The 10,272-nt window shown below is 37.3% G+C and overlaps 1 pseudogene; it reads right to left on the bottom strand.

Moving 5' to 3' along the window:
- Positions 1-10,272, bottom strand: part of LOC102475578 (cytosolic purine 5'-nucleotidase-like) — a 56,560-nt pseudogene that overhangs the window by 5,011 nt on the left and 41,277 nt on the right.

Here is a 10,272-nt window from a genome sequence, read left to right as displayed (position 1 = left end):
ATGGGAAAGGAATGTGGTCTTGCGAGCAGCTTAATGACTGACCTAAAGGTTACTGCGTACTTGGGACCCTCTATGTGCTGTTGTATACAATGGCTGTGGCTTAGGGAACAGCAATCTTCCCTTGTCCTGAGATCAAAGCTGGCTCATGGTCTTTGTTTGGGGTATCAGTGCCTCACAGATGAGTCCCTAAACCTCCCCCAGCTACTGAGGTCGTTTCACCAATTTAGTAGCTTTCCATTAATTCAAACTTTTCTGATGTTATCTATGTAATCCCCAGTAGGAGAGGTGAATGCAGCACTCTTTATTGATATTTTCCAGGCAGGTGGAGTGAGTCTCAGGAGATAATTCCCATTTGCCCAAGTTAGGGACCTGCATTCCTTCAGGATTATTGTAAAAGTTACAGTAAGGCTGGGGGTGTTATTTTGCCCTTATGGGGTACCATCAGTATAGCTCACGGCAGAGAAATTGAGTGCAGGCCAGTACAGCGACACAATGGGGGGTTCGTAAACTGTCGTCCTTGCTTTGCAGTTTCTTCCCAGTCCAGGTCTTGCCTTAGGCATGGGAGGCAGCCTCTTTTCCAGCTTGTGTTGTCTGCATGGCCCCGTCAATTCAAGAAATCTTCCCCTACCCTTTACCTACCCCAATGTCTCCCAGAGTTTCCCCAGTGTTTTCCAGGAGCAGTTTTATAGTTTGAGGTCTTAGGTTTAGATCTTTAATCCACATCAAGTTGATTTTTGTCAAAGGTGAGAGGTAGGGGTTCAGATTCATCTTTCTGCAGGGGGAAATCCAGATTTTCTAGCATTACTTGTTGAAGAGATTTTCTTTTCTCCACTGGATTGACTGGTACCCCTGGTCAAAAATCAGCTGACTGTATGTTTGGGGTTTATTTCTGGGGACTCTATTTTGTTCTGTTGGTCCACCTGTCTGTTTCTGCGCCAGTACCATGTTGCTTTGATTACCAGAGCTTTGTAGTATATTTTTGGGTCTGGCAGTGAGATGCCGCCCACTCCACTCTTGTGCAGATTGCTTTGGCAATATGGGCTCTTTTATGATTCCAGACAAGTTTTATGATTGTCTTTTCTAGATCTGTGAAGAATATGTCTGGTATTTTGATTGGCATTGCATTAAATAAGTAGATTAATTTGTGTAGAATTGCCATTTTTATTATAATAATTCTTCCAATCCAGGAACATGGGATGTCCTTCCACTTTTTTGTGTCATTTTCAATTTCTTTTTTTAGCTTCTCATAATTTTCCTTGTGGAAGTCTTTACCTTCCTTGGTTAGATTTATTTGTAAGTATCTTATACTTTTTGTGGCTATGGCAAATGGAACAAATTTTTTTCAGTTCTATCTCAGTTTGTCTGCTCTTCTTATGTAAAAATGCTATAGATAGCTTCTGTATTAATATTGCCAGCAAATACTTTTCAGTTCTTATAATAAAATCATCTCTTCAGTTCACTTTTAGAATTTCCCTACTTTCCCTTTGAGGTTTCACTGATGTGCATTGATTATGACTCAATTTGCAAGACATTGACTATCAATTCTACCACCAACATGTACTTCTGCCTTCCTTCCTCTATTAGAGTAGAGGAAAAAAAAAAAAAAAAGACAGGTCTTCATTTTCCTAAAGCTATTCATTGTCCTTTGTTTTAGCACTATGTTCAAATATAATCTTCTGTATCCACACCTGTCCACTAACCATTCTTGCAGGCCCAGTGGACAGTATTTATCAAGAGCTTAATAACAACACTTGACAAAAAGCAAGAAATGAGCATATTCTTCTATGTGAGCTCCCTGGTTTCTCTATAGCATAGTAATGATTTCAGTCTCTGTATTCATTTAATCTAGCTTTAGATGACATTTCAGAAGGCAAGTGATGTTTTTCTCTCATAGATCTTAATGTTCAAAATGTATATAAAACTTGTAAACTGGCAATTACCAGAAATAAAAAAATACTTTATTATCTAGAGTAGAAAAACTTCTAGACTAGGAATTATCTAGAATAGGAATAATATCTAGACTAGGAATCCTTCCTCCAGAGAAGCTGTCTAGGAAACACATATCAATAGTTTGAGAAATCCCTGCTTCTCCCCACCTCAACCCTAATGAATATTCAGCCTGGATCCTTCAATCAGAATTTTGAATAGGATGCTTCCTGTTTTTCCCACTAAAGATTAACTGTTGTCCTGAGAAAAGGAGTGGTTTGGTCTTACAGCTGGGAACTTCTGTTTACTTGTTAATCTGACTTTGTTCGGGGGACAATATACAGCTCATAGTTTCAAATAATGCCTTTCATATTCCAATGGCTCTGCTTGTTCTAATTCTATCACAATCCTTTTTTTTTCTTTTTAACCTGCATATCTCTGTCACCTCACTGTGGGCAGTTCAAAGGCAGGGATTAGGTTTTATATATTTCTGGTGTCCAGCATATAGTGCTACATCTCAATCCTTGATTGCTTCCTTTGGATAGTTTAACATATTATTAGTAATTGACCATAATTCAAATATCATTTTAAGATATATCAGAAGGTTGTATCACTTTTCTGATTATGTTAGAACATTCTTTTATCTAGTAATATTTAAAATAAACAGGATGCAGAGACTAAGGAGACTTGGCTATATAAACTGTTTTATGATACTATTATTATTATTATTTAGTTTGCTGTAGTGTGAATGCACTTGCCAGAGAGAGACAAAGAAAGTGAGAAATTACTTCCTAGGAGGGATGGTCATACCACAATTCCTTTCTTCCATTCTCCTCTTGGTTTTTGGCCACGCATGCACACGTGCTCAGTGTGATTTGCAAGTCACAGGGTCAGGATTCGAAACAGGCAATGGGCCATGAGGGATTCAGGCACTTTAACCTTCATACAATCTGGGGCCCTATGATAATACTATTTAATTACATTACATATTTTTTATTTTTAATAATATTCAGACCAGTAGAAGGGCCAAGAGATCAAATTCTGAAGACTACTGTGCAACTTCTGATAAACTATTATTTCTGTGGCACAGCTGTCTCCTCTGTATTGAGGGAAATAACAGTTGTACCTACCTCACAGGATTACTGTAGAGGGTAAGTGTGTGGCAGTATCAACAGCTCAAGGTAATCTCTCAATAAACACTGGCTATTATTTAATTATTATAATTAAATAATATAAATTATATAATATAATATAAATTAAATAAATAAATTATATAATTATTTATTATAATATACATACTGTCAAGTAGCCATCTTCATTTTCCCATTAAAGCAGTTTAGCCATTTCCTTTTTCAAATTGATCTCCTGTAGGTACCATGAAAGTTACAACAGTTACAGGATAGTGAATTAGAGCTAGTTTTTTCTTCCTGTGGTGCTAAGAAACAGACTTAAATCCTCTTAAATTACATAAGTCTCATAAGCTCCTTGAGGGTAAAAAATACAGCTTCTTCATTTTTTTAACTTCACAGTTAAGGATAGCACAACATTCACCTCTTCCATTTGCTTCCATTGAGTCCTCGTCATTCCATTCTCTCATCACAGTTTGGATAACCATGTCTCTCCCCTGAGGTTGATTCATCTTGCATGCTAAAATAGGCTGTGCTATAGGTGTTCAATAAATGTTTGCTGTGATGATCATGAAAATTGGTCTTTTTCGAAGTGAGTAGACATGAAACAAGTGCCTTGTATGCTCAAATTACCTTGTTAGAACCTTGTACTTTTAGAGCAAGTCACTGTAAGATAATTTCATTACAGCAAATTTGAGGGCAGAATGTACACTTTATAAATACAATAAAGATACAATTAATTTGTGCTTAGTATGTTATATCAGCCATCTATGCATACTTAACCAAGAGTCAGTGGTTTCTGATAGGTTGAAGAGAAGAGACCAACTTGATTTGAACTGATTTACAACTTCTTAGAAATTACTTCACCTATTATAAGATGTCTTATTTGTTTGCTGGAGGTATCTAATGAAAATAGTTAACATAAAAGAAGTTTCCACAATTAGACTTTGGCAAAGTGAAGATTAGAAGATTTTTTCTGCTGTGTAGTGTTGTATAAGGATTAATGGAAGTAATCTGTGGAAGAAATTTTAAAGAGATCCTAGCATATAGATGGTTCTCAAAAACTCATCATCATTAATAACTAAACTGAAATCTATGATTAGTGCTAGATAATTCTTGTAGTTAACTTAAACCTAAGGCTCAAAAATTTAAAGCTGGTCATTTTCTTCTAATGTTTTAATAGAATCTACAGAAGTCACTGTCCTCTATACATTACTTTCTAGCTCCTTAATTGAATAAAATCATTCTTAATTTAAGGAAACAGCAATCTGTCAGCAAGACCTAAAGCCAGGGTTTCTATCATTATAGAAGCAAGCATTATGGATCATTATTATTCTAAAACACAAAACCATGTTTTATAATCATGAGGAATATATATCAAAATTGTTTGGACAGAACCGAGTGTTGTAAAAAAGCAACTTGTTTGTAAAATGGGCCTATGAAGATACAAAAATGTATGTATTAGGAAATGAAAAATGTCTAGAGTGTCTGCATTAGGAGACCTTAGGAAGCAAAGGAAAGACATTTTATTTTAAAGGTAATTCAGTTTTAATTTACTTTTATCACTTTTTATTCTTGATCCAGATCAGCCATGTGAGAGTCCAGTGCCCTTAACAACCATGCCACCTATTGGCCCCATGGCACCTGTTGGTCCCATTGAAACCCATTTTCTGACTAATGATTTATGAAGAGGAACAAGGCCTTTAGTTGGTGGCCTTAGATGAATCTCAGAATTGCCTTCCTTCTTCCAGCCTGGTGAAGTAGGAATAGGGAATTTTACTTTCATCCTTCAGTTCAATCATTAACTCTTCCTGTGATCCTCACCCCTGACCTGGTAGTATATAGCGAAATCTTTGTCTTGAATGACATGCTTCTTCATGGTAGTGAACATCCCTCTTTTATGTTACTATAAATGTCTATCAGCACCCATGACAGTACTGTTCTTATTTGACTAAGGTCAAGTTTCCTTAGAGTTTCCTCCACGATAAAGGTTATGTTATTCACCTTTGTATAGTGTACTTAAAATGATGTTTTGTATTTAGGTGCTAAAAAATGTAAAAATAAATGCATAAGTCAATAAGAAAATTAAAGAAGGTATAATATTTATCTTTATCTTGGCACCTCATGTAAATTAGGTACTCAGTACAGAGTTAGTATGATTATGATAATACAGAACTTCTTCATTAAGTTACAGAGTATATTATTACCAGGCATGACAGTTCTCTACTAGTATCTGAAATATAAAAGTTATCAAACAATGAAAACCTAAATGTATAGTAGAATTCCTCTTGTATATTAAAGAGTCTCGGGAACCAGCAGTTAGCGTAATGGCTATGTCGCTGGACTCCCACGTAGTTGACCGCAGTTCGCGTCCCGGCCGCGGTGGCTTAAAACTCACACTGGGCGCATGTGCATGTGTGCCCAAGATCCTGAGAGTAGAATGGAGGAGAAGGGATTGTGGCGTGACCATCCCCTCTGGGGGGTGATTTCTCGCTTTCTGTCTCTATGTCTCTCTCTCTGTCTGTCTGGCAAGCACACACGCCCTATAGTGAAAACCTTTACAAAACAAACAAAAAAAGAGTCTCAAACATATTTCTTCTACAAGAGAAATTAATTTTATTTTCACTGCTATGAAAATGTTAATTATAATGTGAAAATAGAGACACAATCACAGTTAGCTTCGTCATTCAAGTATAACCATACCAATGAATAAATTTTGTTTCAACCTCTTTTGTGTGTGTGTTCTCATCAGAGAGAAAAACAGGCAGAAAAGGGGAGCACCACCCAATAAAGCATGGTCATTCCATTTCTTCTCTTCCTCTTCATTTCTTTGCCTCCATTTCTCCAGGATTTTGGACATGTGTCCTCCATTTATTGAATACCTGCAGGGCCAGGATTCAAACCACCATCTGCCTTGTAGAATCTGGCTTCCTTTTAACCACTAGGCTATGGGGCTGACCCTGTGCAATATTCTTTTTTTCCTCAACATAGTTGTGATGCATTCATTTAACACATACTTGTACAATGCTTATTATGTGCCACGACTATTCTCACCATCAGCATGCTAGGATTGTATAGAAAATATAATTCTGTTTCAAGTCTTTTAGTTCAATTTAATTTAAAACTTACCTAATATTGTTTAAACATCTTTTTAAATACGATGAGGAAAGTCTGGGACATGGTCAAAACTTCCCCTGGTTGATCATTTTGGTCCTACCAACTTGTTATTCAAAATGAGATACAAAATAATTGAATTGAGAGTCCATAAATATAGAAGAGTATGTAGCGATATATAGAAAATATTTCTATGTACAAACTATAGAAAAATACAGTAAACAAAAGTGTACTTCAATATTAAGACTCAAATATCAAACAGTGAGTGAGAAAGTCATGTTCAACCCAATTTAATCTCTCAAATACTTGAAATTCATCTGGAGGTGCTGCTTTGTTTGGAGACTTGACCATGTCAGAGAGAGAAGGAAGAGTCTCATTGAAGCACAGTGTTCCTAATCTCCTCAAAATAGAGGAAAATGGTAATTTAAGCAAAATATTTCTTTGTTATGCCTCCAAACACCAACAACCATGACAGAGTTGAAGACAAATACAGCAGACTGTACAAATACAAGAGTTTCATGTAACAAGACCAATGCTTCTTTAAAGGCTTGGGATTTTTTTAATGTTAAATATGCTTACTTTATTTATTTATTTAAATGTATTTACATTTAATCACATGTCTTTACAGTATACAGTTCTTTTTTCCAACACAAATACCGTGCATGTCAGTCAAGACAAAGATATCGCTATATACATTATCGTCAGCAAATAGCTTCTTATTTTTTGTCAATTAAGTATACTTTTATTTTTTTTTTCTGTCCCCTTCCCCTCCTCCCTTTCATACTAAACTTTTTTTTTCACATTTTATTGATTCACAAAAGATCTTAAAGTATGGACAAAGCTAGAATCTAGTGACAAGTGTTTCTTCTGAAACATTTCTTTTCTCTTTCCATTCCCCCTTTTACTAAAGAGAGGTATAAACTAACTTAATTGCAAAAAGAAATTAGGTTAATCTCAATTTGGTCTGTTATTTGCTCAAAGCTCCATAATAATTTAATTTTCAGGATCAGTAGTTAGTGTAATGGCTATGTCGCTGGACTCCCATGTAGTCGACCACAGTCTGAGTCCCGGACCCAGTGACTTAAACTCATGCCAGGCGCGTGTGTGAGCGTGCCCACGATCCCAAGAGAAGAATGGAGAAGAAGGGATTGCGGTGACGTCATCCCCCCTGGGGGGTGATTTCTTGCTTTCTGTCTCTCTGTCTCTCTCTGTCTTTCTGACGAGCTCACATACCTGATAGCAAAAACTTCTCCAAAAAAAGAAATATAAAAAAAAATTAATTTTTAATTGAAGGCAACGAGTATAGTAATTTGACTAGAGAGGGACAGAATGTGTGTGTATGTGTGAGAGGAGAAAAGAGAGAGAGAGATAAAGCAAGCTAGCATATGGCTGACTATGTATTTTTTTTTTTTTGAGAGGTTTTTGCTATAGGGTGTATGCGCTCACCAGAGAGACAGAAAGACATAGAAACAGAAACCAAGAAATCACCCCCCGGGGGGCAGCCACCCCAAAATCTCTTTTCCTCCATTTTCCTCTCAGGATCTTGGGCATGCATGCACACGCACCCGGCGTGAGTTTAAGCCACTGAGTCCAAGACTCGAACCGTGGTCAACAACATAGGCTTTCAGCAACATAGCCATTACACTAACTGCTGGTCCCTGGCAGACTATGTTTTGAGTCCCAGACTTGGTGTCTTAAAAATTATGCCAGGTGCATGTGCCTGTGAACCTAAAATCCTGAGAAAAGAATGGCCATGCCCCTGGGGAGTTGATTTTTTTTTTTACTTTCTTTCTGTCTCTCTCAGGTAAGCACACGTGTCCTATGGCAAAAACCTGAGAAAAACAGAAAAATTGGTGATAATATCAACTAGGTATCACCATTTAACAAACTGCTTTGAATATCATCAACCTAAAAAAAGAAAACTTCATTCTTACTTATGAGTCATAAGCAGCTGAACAGTCCTGCTGATTTACGTGGGGTTGGTTCATAAGTACATCTGTGATCAGTGGATGAAGTGGCTGGGCTAGGTGATTAGGACCGTTTCAGTGACATGTACTGGAGGGCTATCAGCTGGTAACACAAGGTGAGGACATCAGTGTTCCTCATTATGAGGCAGGTTGGCCCAAGCAGAGTGTTTTCTTTTATTTTTTTCCTCTTTTTTTTTAGTTCTGATAAGCCTTTATTCAGATGTGTTTATTAAAACAATAAATTTGCTGTTCCTATTTTCCAATTGCAAAAATGTTCTTGAGTCAAGGGTGACTCAAAGAACTTATGATTACTTCTATGAGAGCAGACCAGAAAACCCAATCAGTTCCCTTTTAGGCAAACACACTTGAGTGCGGTCGCCTATAATGTGAGCAAGGAGATATACTTTAACAAAAGCAAATTAGTGATATTTTTTTTTTTGAGAGATTTTCACTGTAGGGCGCCTGCGCTCGCCAGACAGACAGAGAGAGACATAGAGACAGAAAGCAAGAAATCACCCCCCCAGAGGGGATGGTCACGCCGCAATCCCTTCTCCTCCATTCTCCTCTTGGGATCTTGGGCATGCACGCACACGCGCCTGGCGTGAGTTTTAAGCCACCAGGTCCGGGACACGAACCGCGGTCGACTACGTGGGAGTCCAGCGACATAGCCATTACGCTAACTGCTGGTTCCCAAAAGCAAATTAGTGATTTTGAAATAGATAATTTTATAGTATTATCAACTAGAAATGTACACGTTAGAATATTATTTTGTAAGTTAAATAACGTGATTGAATATATAAAAGAACAAGAAATATAAATAATTAAATAAAAAGACTGAGCATGAGGAAGCTTGAGTTCAACTGAAAGGGTAGAAGTGACTCCAGAGGTGACAGATTCCGCCAATTACGATATGTCCTCAAGTGGGCTCCTTATCAAGATACCATTGGTTGAATTTTTTTTATTAAATAGGTACTTTATTATTATTATTATTTGTACATTAAATCACTATACATCATTCAGATTGTGAAGAGACTTTACCCAGCATGATTTAAACCTCAGTCTAGCCCAGTTGAGACTATTATACACATCCTCGTCAACAGATAATAAGCCTTATCTGTGTCCCACAAGTGTCTTACCTTTCCATTTCCCCCCCCAAATTTCCTTTCCTACACTCTTCCCCTCCCACACTTTCCACTTAGTCTCTAGTGTCCATTACAATTTTTAATACTTTTATGTTCTCCAGTCTTTCAGTCTCTAACATAGAGTGAAGATAGTTGGTATATGTTAAGTGGAGACATACAATGTCTCCCACTCATAGTCTGACTTGCTCCACTCAGCAACTTGTCTTCCATATTTTTCCACTTTCTATCAAATTCCAGGGCCTTGTTTTTTATGGCTGAATAGTATCCCATGGAGTATATGTTCCACAATTTTTCAATCCATTCATCAGTTTGTGGACATTTGGGTTGAATAATGCTGCAATGAAAATAGTTGTGCAAGCACTTTTCCAACTGAGTACTTTCCTGCCCTTTGGGTAGGAAGGCCTTCAAATGGTAGTTCTATTTGAAGGTGTTTGAGGAACCTTCATATTGTTCTCCACAGTGGCTGGAACAATTTACATTCCCACCAACAGTGTAGTAGTGTTCCCCTTTCACCACATCTCCTCCAGCACTTATCATTATTTGTTTTTATTTTTTTAATTTTTTTTTAATTTTTATTTTCTACCTTAATTCACTATACACCATCACAACACACCAATGACTTTTCCATCCAAAATACACTGTGCACTGGTTCAATCAAGCACATCATCATACATGTTCTTAGCAAGTAATTTTCCAATTCTTACATCCTGCATACCTTACCCTTTGTCTTGCCATCCCTGATTCCCCATCCCCCACCCTCTGCCATGTCCCATCTTCCTCCTCCATTGTCCCTGATATCCATGATAGCCCTCCATGCCTTCCACCCCCCCATTCAATTGTTCTGCCAATGAACTCAATTAGTCTAAATATATCCAATAGCTAGCACAGCTGACACATACCTATACATGTACCCAAATCTGACCCTAGGCATAAACCCCAGTGAGTAGAATGAACATACTATAAAGTAGTACCCAGCTGTGCCCATACAGCTCGCTG

The sequence above is a fragment of the Tupaia chinensis genome, unplaced genomic scaffold (assembly GCF_000334495.1).
Source record: "Tupaia chinensis unplaced genomic scaffold, TupChi_1.0 Scaffold000619_1, whole genome shotgun sequence".
Lineage (NCBI taxonomy): Eukaryota > Metazoa > Chordata > Mammalia > Scandentia > Tupaiidae > Tupaia > Tupaia belangeri.
This window is presented reverse-complemented; position numbering and strand designations above follow the sequence as displayed.